Source organism: Dendrobium catenatum, unplaced genomic scaffold (assembly GCF_001605985.2).
Source record: "Dendrobium catenatum unplaced genomic scaffold, ASM160598v2 fragScaff_scaffold_266, whole genome shotgun sequence".
Taxonomy (NCBI): Eukaryota; Viridiplantae; Streptophyta; class Magnoliopsida; order Asparagales; family Orchidaceae; genus Dendrobium; species Dendrobium catenatum.
The window spans coordinates 489,120-501,805 of NW_021318728.1; positions in this window are offsets into that span (position 1 = coordinate 489,120).

Genomic DNA, 12,686 nt, shown 5'->3' on the forward strand with positions numbered 1-12,686 from the left:
GGGTTAAAAAAGTTAATCAAAGTCTACATGCTATCTAGAATCTATTAATAAAGGAAGCTAGACACTGTTTTTAATAGATAGAAAATAAATAAATATATATTAATATAAAATACATATTATTTATATTCTACATATATTTCATCTTATCTTTATTTATATTTATAGTTCTTTTTTAATAAACAACAACAACAACAACATCAAGCCTTTGTCCGACTAAGTGGGGTCGGCTACATGAAACCTTTTTCGCCATTGTGTCCAGTTATATTTATAGTTCCTTTTTAATAAGAATATACAACAACAACAACAAGCCTTTGTCCCACTAAGTGGGGTCCACTACATAAATCCTTTTTCGCCATTGTGTCCTGTTAAAAATCAAATTCTCATTTAAATATAATAAAGAAATATCATTTCTAATATTTTTTAACCAAGTCTTTTTAGGTCTACTTCTACCTTTCTTAACATATTTTTAATAAGAATATGATGACCGAAACATTTGTTGAAGAAATGAGGAGATAAGGCCACAAAAATAATTTTTAAATAGACAAGACCTGGGTCTGTAACCATATCTAAGCACAATTATTTGGGTAACTCAAATTCATTCTGAAAGATAAAGAGAATAAACAGTTTATTATCAATGATTTGTTTGGGGGCGTTAATTTTTTTTAAAATTATTATAGATAATTATATTTTATGAAAAATCTATATTTTGACAAATTAGTTAGCAGCTTTTTATTGTTATCATACATTAATAGATTTGACTATAAAAAGTATCTTCCTAAGGCAAAAACTTTTAAAAAGCAACAATAAAATAGCAATGAAGCTAAATGTATAACAATGATATGAGAAGTAAAATAATAAGAAAGATGACATTAAATAGACCCTCTATAACAAAATATTAACACTTATATCTAAATTGACACAACAATGTCCTCTAGGAGCTCATTGGTTAGCTTTCAAATACAAAAATGTATTTTAAAAATACTAATTTAATTTACAATCATTTTAAACTAGAAAAATAAAAAATATTATTTTGATGGAGTTCTAAGGAATTTAACCTAATTTCCAATCAAATATTCAGCTAAATAATAAATTTACTAAACATTATCATTTCCATTTTTTTTTTCTAATTTCAAACAACCATCTAAGGACATGGTCTCTTGATGATAAAAGACCATCACATGTAAGCTAGCATAATAGTTAAAAGGAAATGACATATTGACTAATATTATTCATAAAAATGAAGTGACTTATAATAATATTTTCAAATAATTATGTTGAAATTGTAGTCCAATTCATTACTTTTGACATATTAATGAATTAATTGAAGTTAAAAATCATTTTTTTTATCAAAATAATAAAACTCTAAACTTAATGCAAGTAATGTTTTGAAATATCACATATTTCTTCAAAACATTCTAAAAATGATGATTTTATTACCTTATAAAAATGAGTTAATATGAAATCATCGTGTTTGTTAACCTAGGAGATGCATCATTTTGAAATACAAAGAAAGTACTAGTATTTAGATGGAAGTAAAAAAGAATAGGCGTGTTTGTACGGGAGAATTAATCAAAATGGATTAAAATTGGATTTGATAAATTAATGGTTAAGATTATATTTAATAAGTTAATATGAAATCATCGTGTTTGTTAACCTAGGAGATGCATCATTTTGAAATACAAAGAAAGTACGAATATTTAGATGGAAGTAAAAAAGAATAGGCGTGTTTGTGCGGGAGAATTAATCAAAATGGATTAAAATTGGATTTTGATAAATTAGTGGTTAAGATTATATTTAATAGAAAGTTTAAGTTTATAGGTGGGGGCTAATCATTAGATATTTATATATTAATATCAACTATTATTTGATGTGTGTCTAAATTAATTTCTCATTATATATCTATTATTATTTTCCTTATATGGAGCTCTCTACACAGCCATTATTGTTCCTCAAATGAAGGCTTTCAACATCATTAAGTATCATGCACGAAGAGCCAATTTATGAGTCATCAGCTCTTAAATATTGTTCAACAATAATAAGAAGGAAGAAAGCTCTATGGGAAACACAAAATCACATGAACTACATTTGATTCCAACCAAGTTGTGAGCTTTGATATAATTTGTTATGGAGAATTATTCAGAATGAGATCAAAGGAAAACCAAATGTACAAATAACCAAATCATATTGAACCCAAATGCTTAAGCTTATAAACAAAGACCAATCACTTTGTATTATTACATCAACATATAGCACCCACAAAATTCTCAATTTCAATATACATCAAGATTCGTAATAAATATAATTTTTTATGTTGATTTAAAAGTGTTTACAAAATTTAAGAGTTAAAAAATAAAATGAGAAAATTCTGACCTAATTTTTTCCTTTTCTTATAATCGATGCAAAAATCGCAAAAAGGCATATTTTTCTCTCCTTCTCGTTTCTTTTGGGGCTCCTCTTTGAAGCTGCTGGAGGGATCCCCTTGGATCCCTCCATTTACAACATCTCTTTCCCTCCTATTCCTTCCTCTTCACTTCCTCCTCCTGTTGGAACTTCAAATCCCTTACCTTGGGACCGCATCCTCTCCGGTGACCTAGATCCATGTGATTTTTCTATTTCTCCCCTTCCTACTTCGGATGATATTATAAATTTTCCCACAAAAGATGTTGTTGCAGCTTGCGAGGAGTGGGATCTGGCGCTTGTTGTATACTCCTTAGGTAAAATACCTTATTATGAGACTTTGCTCAATGTTGTTCGGAAAATCTGGAAGCTTGAAGGTAACCTCAAACTTATCTCTCTTAAAGATGGATTTTTCTTGTTCAAATTATCATGCGCTGAGGATTACGAACTTGTTTGGTCCAAAGGTGCTTGGTTTGTTCTTGGCAAACCATTTCTTTTCCAGAAGTGGTCTTCGCACTTCTCGTCGAAATGTGAAGAGTTCACTTATGTTCCTATATGGTTGAAAATCTACAAAATTTCACTTTGTTGTTGAACCCCTCATGTAATCTCTAAAATAACCACTAAAATTGGGTAACTGCTTGCTGTAGATGCCCTCACTACCTCCAAATCTAGACTTACTTATGTTAAAGTATGTGTTCAAGTTAACGCCTCGGCTACTTATCCGGAAACTATTCCTATTTTAGTTGAGGGGTAAGTTGTTCAACCTAAAGATACAATATTAGAGGAGACCTTCTCTTTGCTCTTTCTACAAATCCCTAAATCACCTCTTCGAACAGTACCCTAAACCCAAATCATGAACAAGTACCTACCTATCTTCCTCAGTGAGGAAGAACCTCTAGCCGCAGGCCACGCCCCCCTTCCCAGAACCAGAAAGGGACTCTTCCCACTTCTAAAAATCCTACTCAAACCAATATCATAGAACAAACCCCTCCTATCCCAAATGAAATTGAAAGCCCTTCGACTGCACCAATGGTCCAAATCACATCCTGAACATCTCTGTCCCTAACATTCTAGTGGATACGGCTAACACCATAATTCCAAAACTCAATTCCCCCACATCCGTGGCTACCTTGTCCACAAACTCTATTGTTCCCCCATAAGAAATAGCCCCCTCTAAGAAAACTAATAATATTATATCACCCAATTAAGAGTTCTTCAAGACTCGAACGAACTCGATGATTCATATTCTTAGTTCTTTGAAGAAAATCCTAAGGATATCTCGCATAACCTTCAAACCAATATTTCATTGGTCACTAGCTCTCAACCCAATTCGCCTCATTCAAAAGGGCCGATCTCCTCTATTAGTCATTCTCACATAAATACTCAAGGGAAGGGCTCCAGAAAGGCCAAAATCCAACCCTTAAATCATGATCTTTCCGGCTTTAGAGGCTTGGAATATCAAGGGTTTCAATAAACTTGATAAGTTTTTTTGCTGTAAAAACTTGGTCCGTAAACAGGGACTTGACCTTCTTTGTATTATGGAAAATTGCATACAAATCTCAAATTTCAGTGACCCTTGGTTCTGTTCAACTCAAAAAGTTTATGATCAAGAACGCTGTAATAACTTTGAGCTTGCCTTTTCGGGGTGGATTTGGATAAAGTGGAACTCAGAAAAACTCTCTTTTTCCCCCACCTTTCCTTCTAATCAGATGATATATGTGATTCTCAGTTTGGATTCTCAGCAGTTCATTTTGCTTTGTTGTTTATGCTTCAAATTCTTTTGAAGAATGTTTCCTATTTTGGAATGACTTGTGGGATTTAAACCCTCATGGTTCATTGCCTTGGGTGGTGCTGGGAGATTTTAACTGTTGCTGGTTTCAAAGTGAAAAATCAGGTGGGAATGTCACATCGATTAAAAAGGCGTTCGAGGCGGACGCCTCGAGGCGCACCTCGAATCGAGGCGAAGGTCGGGTCTCAGTTTGGGTTCTCAGCAGTCCATTTTGCTTTTTGTTGTTTATGCTTCAAATTCTTTTGAAGAATGTTTCCTACTTTGGAATGACTTGGGGATTTAAACCCTCATGGTTCCTTGCCTTGGGTGGTGCTGAAAGATTTTAACTGTTGCTGGTTTCAAAGTGAAAAATCTGGTGGGAATGTCACTATGGATTCTAGATTTAACACATTTACTCCTTTATTTTTTATACCAACCATGGTTCATTGTGTCCGTGCTCTTGTTAATGAAGCTTGGATTGAAGCCTATCCAAATTCTCACTATAATGTGTTAAATAGCCTTATTTCATATCACTCTCCTCTCATTCTTAGAGTTAACAATGAAAGGAGATTAAAGCATAGATTCATGCATAAAAACTACTGGAGCAAAATCCGTGATTTTTGGAGCACTCTCATAAACATTTTTTATACACCTATCCAAGACAATCCCATCATTTGCTTATACAATAAGCTGAAATTGTTGAAAGAGATGATAAAAACTAAGGATTGGGATTCTTCCAATGTCATTGCTGCTAAATATGCAAACTTGTCTGATATTCAACAAAAGTGTCAGTTGTTGATAAACTGGGATCCCCTCAACACTGTGGTGTGTGATAAGCTTAAGAAATTAATGCTGATCTTTCCTTCTACAGTTCTATTTGGGCTTCTTGGACAATTCAAAGATCAAAGTTAAATGGCTGACCAACGATGAGGAAGATTTGAAGTTTTTATTTTTTAAGTTGCGCAAGAGAAACTCTTTTAATAGATGCTCTCTCACAGCTTCCATTCATGGATCTGACAAGTCTAGCATGAGGACAATATTCAAAACATTACAAATCATTTCAAGGATTTGTACAACTCTACTATACCTTTGCTCAAAAACGTTAATCCCATTCCTATGGGAAATACTATACCTTCAACGGCCGCCTCTTTTCTTGTTTTACCTATTACTAATGTGGAAATTCACACTGCTATTTTATCTGGTAGCTCCAATTATGCTCAAAGTCTGGATGGATTTTCTTTTGATTTTTATAAAAGTACTTGGAGCATCACTGAGCATTTGGTTTGTAAGGTTGTCAAATCTTTTTTCTCCAAGTGGTATCTCCCTAACGGTGCTAAGGCTACTGCCATAGCACTTATCCCCAAAAATAAACATGCAGAGAACATGCAAGATTTTAGACATATTTCTCTTTGCAATATCTTTCATAAAATCATTGCAAAGATTCTTGCTACTAATATGAAAACTATTATGCTGGAGATTATCCATAAAAGTCAGGCTGCTTTTATCTCCAATAGGCTTGCTACTGATAATCCAATTTTGGCAGCAGAAATCATCAGTTTGTTCAAGAACAACACCAACTTAAAGCTTTTTCGTGCAAAATTTGATATCAGGAAAGCTTTTGACACGATTTCCAGGGAGTTTCTTTTTGCTAGAATGGCTCAAAAAGGTTTTCCACCTATGTTTATTAACTAGATTAAAGCTTGTATTCAATGATATTCTTTTTCACAATTTGTATTGAAGGGCCTCTTGAGGGGTTTTTCTCTTGTTTTGGTATTAGGCAAGGATGTCCTCTCAGTCCTTAACTTTTCTGTATCATCATGGATGCACTTTCCTGCCTCATTGATGCTCCTGCTAGAACTCAAAGGTTTGAAGGTTTTAACTTTAATAGTTTTCATCCAACTCACCTCACTTATGCGGACGACTTGTTAGTGTTTGGGAAAGCAGATACCCTTCATTGTAATCGCCTGATGGAAACTCTAAATTTGTTTTCCAATTACTCTGGGTTGCAACTGAACTTGCACAAAAGCTCCCTTCTTCTTTCACCTCTTGTTACCTCTCCCCCTGTCATTTCGAACATTTCCACTAAAATTTCTTATATGGAGATTCCCTTATCTTCTGGCAGAACTAAACTTTCTAATTTCTCACCTTTGTTAAAAAAAGTTACTATGCTACTTTCAGGTTGGAAGGCTCATTTACTCTCTTTCACAGGTAGATGTTGACCTTATTTTTCACCCCGACTTGGGTCGAGGAGTTTGACCTGGTCAAATTAACCAAGCCAGATCTCAAGACCACTTCCCTTGAGTTCAGTGGGTCAAGCCAAGTCTGCAGAGCCCATACCCAGGCCCTGGGTCAACCTAATTGACCAGATCAACCCATGCTAACCAAAATTGACCCAAATCCCTTTCACTTGATTTAAAATCACTTCTATAGCTTCTTAGGCTCAAATCTCCCCTCTTGGACTCAGTAGGTCAAACTTAACATGTTGGGCCCACACCCATGCCCTGGGTCATTCTAGTTGACCAAGTCAACCTGCCTAATTAAGCCTAATTCAATTTTAAATCAATTCAAACCCATCCAAGGCTCAAATCCCCCATCACTTGGACTCATTTGACCAAGTTGACCATGTCAACTCTTGGCTTGGTCAACCAAAGCCTTGGTTAGTCAAACCTAGGCTTAATTTGATCAAAATCTCTCCTTTAATGCATTTACATCTTTCCTATTAGGCTCCTGAGCCAAACCACGGCTAATCAATCTAATTTGCATCCTAATTAGCCCTAGGATATAGGGGTGTCAACTTTTGACCCGACCCGGAAAAATCCGGGTTTGGGTCACCCGTTGGCGAAACGGGTCGGGTCCGGGTTCAGATTTCTGACCCGTTTAAAAAGTGGGTCGGGTTCAAAAGCGAGGCATTTCAAACACTAGGTACCTAAAGGGAGAAAGAAATGTCCTTCACAAGGAATTTCTTTCTCATTTAAGTACCCTTCTGAAGGACAAATCCTACGAAGTCCGAAGAAGACGATCTGAAGAAAGACGATCCGGAGGAAGATGATCCATACGAAGACGAAGACTTAATGATGAAATGCCTTGCTTTTAAGAATTGCGTCATTCAGTAGGATTAAAATTCAGGTTGTTGTCGGTTGGGCCTAGCCACCACAACTTTTATGCAGATCCTGGGTTGTACTTATATGGCACTTGCCATGGATTTTTCTTTTTACTCTGGTGATTTATTTATATTGATGTATTTACTATTGTTTGCACCGTAGAATTTGTCTATTTTTCTTAGGTTTCTTTCTTGCAAGTGTGTGGCTTGATTTTGCTAGGCTCTTTAAGGACTAAAATATTTTCTACTCATAACTAAAATTTAATATTTTAGGAATTAAATATCATAAAAACTTAATAATCTAGAGAATAGTCAGAATCGTCCGGGGTCGCATGCATATTATTGCATTTCTCTCTATCCTTCTTTAAGAAACTTTATCGTATGCGGGTAGAGTCCGAATAATGTGACCTATGAAGATGAAGTGCCGAACCTAGAGAAACCCAATCTTTCTAAAAAATTATTTTTTATAAGCCTTTTTTAAAATTTCATGCATACATGACTTGAAGCTTTCAACTAGTATGCATTACATTAGTCAATTAAATCAAAATTTTAATTGCATTAGCTCTAGGAGCATTCACCCTACATAAGTCCAATGCCACTAAGAAAACTCTCTAAATGTTGGCATTAATCTCCAAAAATCGATCTATCCACCCATCTTTCATAAAAACTATATAATATGGATTTTATGCTCTTAGGTAGTTAACTGGTATTCCTTTTCAAGCAAGATATAAGTCCATGATACATTAGTTAAGACACGGGTATTAGAGTTGTGTGTAAAACACTAAACTCACTCTAGATTTAGTATTCAAAACTACTATATTTTGGTGTCTCATAGTACGCTTCATCGGTGGGTAAGTCTCATATTCTTTAGGAGTTATAAATCCTACCTATCTGTATTAGATGGATGATGTCACCTCCATCTTTCCCTCATGTATGCTTTGAGTGCATTATTTTCTTTTTCTCTAATTTCTTCTCAGTGCCCTATTCCCTCCAGATGTTGATGTGAGTCGTGCATGTTGATTAAGCTGAATTGAACATTTCTCCCCTTTGAGTAGGAACTTGCTAGTCTACACCTTATGTGTCAATCTCATTTGGAAAACATAATATTAAATTCTTAATCGAGAGTATTCTTAAGCTCCGGCATAAGATGTAATTAACCACGGGGGCATACGCCCATGGGAAACGGAATCCCACCATCAAATAAACCCCACTCGAGCTGAAGTATCGGGTGAGGGAAACCCGTTGTGTTGATCAGGTCATGCATATTATTACTCATTGGCGTGCATAAGCGAGAGCCACTATCCTCAATGGTTAATCGTATGTGCGATATAATCTGCCCTTCTATTGGCCTGCTTGTGAAGAGTGTGAAGGCTTGCAATCATCTCGTCCTTCGGGATGGTGGAGTCGTACCCTCTGCACTCTGTTCTCCATTGAGTTGTAACCTTTCGGAGGTCCACAATATACTTCAATATATCAAATTTACCATCACCAATACTATGGCTTATTGGATTAGAAGCACAATTATTCTTAAAATCACTACTAAGGCCATTGGTAAACTTTGCTCTAATTTCCTTTTTTTATAGGGGCTCTGATGTCAGGAAAATTCAGTTAATTTGTAAGTCCAATACTTGCAGGTCTTTATCGAAAGGCGGGTTAGGGATTGCTTCATTTCAAGCATTAAGATATGCTTATAACTGTGGGACCATTTTGATATGCTATAATCGATCCAATCCTCTCTCTAATTGGATCATGATCAGATATACTACACCTTGGAAGCTTCCTATGCATTCTGTCACTGCTTTTTGAAAAAGTATTTGCAACACTGCATCTTTGCCCAAAAATAAATTCATCTTTCTTTTTAGTCAAAATAATCATATTGCTATTTATTGGGATCACTAGTGTTTGGGTCACTCTATTAATGACAGTATTCTGGACTTCTCTAGTTCTATTGTCTGCAACTCTAATACTCAACTTTCTGATTGGATGAATCATAATGTTTGGACTATTCCATATCATATCAATTCCCTCCTAAGGAATTTTGTTAATAGTAAGATTCATATTCGATGGGATAACTTAAATAAGGCTAAATTCAAAGACTTTTATGAGGATTTCTTAGCAAATGGTAAAACCTATGACTGGCATTCCTTGGTTTGGCACAAAAGACATTCACTCATATTTTTGGTTTATTCTTGGATGGCACTTAGAGGTGGTTTGAAAACCGTTGATGTTCTCTCATCTAGGAACATTCATATTCAGGATCTTAAGTGCATCTTATGCCATTGAAATAATGAATCTCTGTCTCACCTGATGTTTGAATGTGATTACTCCTTTATGACTCTGCTGAAAATAGTTCCTCTATTTCAAAATTACTTCCTTAAGCCTACTTTATCGCAAGTTTTGGATCACATTGGTGGCATTTCTACAGCTGGAAACTTTAAAATGGTTTGCTTCTTACCGTTAATGCAATTGTTTACTTCCTTTGGATTGAACGGAATTCCAGAAGGTTTAAAGGTAATGATGTTTGTGCTGTCACGCTTTCCAAAAGGATTTCTAGAGCTTTATATCTCAAAATTTCTATATGGAAAAATAGTGAGCCCTTGATGGAAATTGTGAACCTGAACTACTACTGATTAGTTGGGAATTTGGTGTTCTGTTTTGTTCTGTACCAGTGGGATTTTATGTTTGTTCTATTTTGGTTAGTGGTTGATACTAAATATGTTGGTTGGCTTCGTTCCTATTGGATTCCTGTATGGATTTTAATTGGATGCAATTTCTAGCTAGCTCTCTGTTTGCATCTCCTTATGCTAGTAGCTGGTGGCTATTTTGGACTTTTGTTGAAATTTCTTCAACTGAAATGTCTAGCGCCAGTTTTTCGGTTGCCAATCTCATTGGTTCTGAATGTTTGGCAGGCAATTTTTTTGGGTCTTGGACAATGATGAAGCTTGCCTCTATTCCTTTGGAGGGCCATCGGGCAACCAAGGGTTTGCCTCTCTCCCTTTGGACGGTCTTCTAGCAACCAAGGGATATTTTGATCAAATTTTTATGATGTTAATTTCTTTCTGAGTCCAGGCCAGACAGTTTGTCTGCCAATTTTTATTCATTTTCCTATTTTTTTCAGGTTTTGGGTTATAGTTTTTGCTTTTCTTTGTAACAGTCAAATGTTTCTATTGTTGGCTATTTTTGGCTTACACTTGTATACCCAAATTTAATTATAGAATGGGCTAAGCACTCAAAATTTCCCCAAAAAAAATTGCAAAAGGCAATAAGCTGGCAGCCCGGGCAACTGCCTGCAGGCCACCTGTTCCACGCTGCCCTGTCTGCTATAAATAACAACCCCATGGGTAATCTACCCTCCATCCTCGATTCCTCGTTCTCTTCTTTTCATTCCAAAGGCAATTCAAAGCAGTAGTTAACGCAGGCATCAATGGTGTCCATCATATACAAGACATCAGCGCTCTTTTGCATCGTCGTTATTTATATTTCTCTCATATCCCTCCTCTCCTTCCATCTCTTAACTTTGTACGCTCGCTTGGATTCGGTCCTTCGATTACCCTCAAAAATCTCCAGCCGCCTCCTAGAAGCTAGTAGGGATGATTTTGTCGGGGCGAGATGGGTCATTCTGATTGCAGGATCGTCGGGCTACGGGAATTATCGACATCTTGTATTTGACCTTCTATTGCTTTCCCTATTTCTTTTGGTTTTCGCTAATTTGAATGATTGTAATTTTCTACTTACTTATTTTGGTAAATTGTGTTTATCTGATTTAATTTACTTTCCAGGAAGCTTAATTGCATGATTATGTATTAGATGAAGGAACTGTTTCGGATGCTATTTGGACATTGGATCCCCGTCGTATTTAGCTCCAGGTTTGGAGTATCCAAGTTTTGGATCTATATAGCACATAGAACATTAACATAATTGTTTATTAAGGGGAAATCATAAACTCGATTATTGATTGGTTTGAATTTGTCACTATTAATTATTTGATAATCAACTTGCCTGCATAACAGCTGCCTGCTAACCACCTGTTCTGCGTTGCCCCATTTGTTATAAATATCGACGGATCGACCCCATGAGTCATCTACCCTCCATCCTTGGTTCTTTGTTCTCTTCTTTTCATTCCAAAGGCAATTCAAAGCGGTAATTAGCGCAGGCAATAATGGCATCCATCAGATACAATGCTGCAATGCTCTTTTGCATCATCGTTATTTGTGTTTCTCTCCTATCCCTCCTCTTCTTCCATCTCTTATCTTCGTACGCTCGCTTGGATCTGATCCTTCGATTGACGTCAGAAATCTCCAACGGCCGCCTAGAAGCCGGTGGGGATGATTCTATCGAGACGAGATTAGCCATCCTGATTGCAGGATCATCGGGCTACAGGAATTACCGACATCATGTATTTGACCTTCTATCGTTTTCTCTGTTTCTTTTGATTTTTGCTAATCTGATTGATTATAATTTTCTACTTGTTTTGGTAAATTTTGCATTAATTCGATTTAATTTACTTTTCACGAAGCTTGATTGCGTGATTATGTATTAGATGAACGAACTGCTTAGAATTGTTCCATATGCTATTTGGGCATTGGATCCCCATTGTATTTAACTCCGGGTTTGGAGTATCCAAGTTTTGGATCTATATAGTGCATAGAAGTATATAACATTAACATAATTATTTATTAAGGGGAAATCATAAACTCGTTATTGATTGGTTTGAATTTGTCACTAATAATTATTTGATAAACATCTTGCCTTTTCCGATGGATTATATTTTTGACAAAACAAAATTAGATTAAAGATTTAGTTGGCTTGGTAAGAGAATTTACTGTATATTTTTGTTAGAGTTCATATTAACAATTTATTTTCTTTGATCATTTTTCTCTCCTTTTACTTTTTGGGGTTCATATTAACGATTTATTTTTTTAGATTAAGGCTTCGTTTTGGATGAATTTTTTATTACTTTTTGAAACATAGTTTTAGTACTCAATTTTAAGAAGCAATAAAAAGTTGTTCAAAACAAAGCCTAAGTAATGCATCACTTAAAGTTTGTTCACTTAGTTAATGAACTCAACATCATTCGTATCCCTTACTGTGATGTATATTTAATGATATAGATTTAAGGCAATAATTGTCCTAACGATTATGGTGAAACTTGCATTTGAATGTAAGAAATTGCTTGATAAATAACATTTCAGCCAAACTACAGGTTAAGACTAGGGAGACTATTTAAAGTGATTAATATATATTTTTCTACTTTATTTTAATTAATTGATGCAATTTCTTCCCATCTTTTTTATACTGTGATTTGCTTACATCACCAATTCTATAAAAAATTAGTTTTATTTTGACAGAAAGTGATAACATGTATCTATTTCTCCTACCACAAGTGAGAGAATATCTATTTATATTTAATCTTTTATTTTT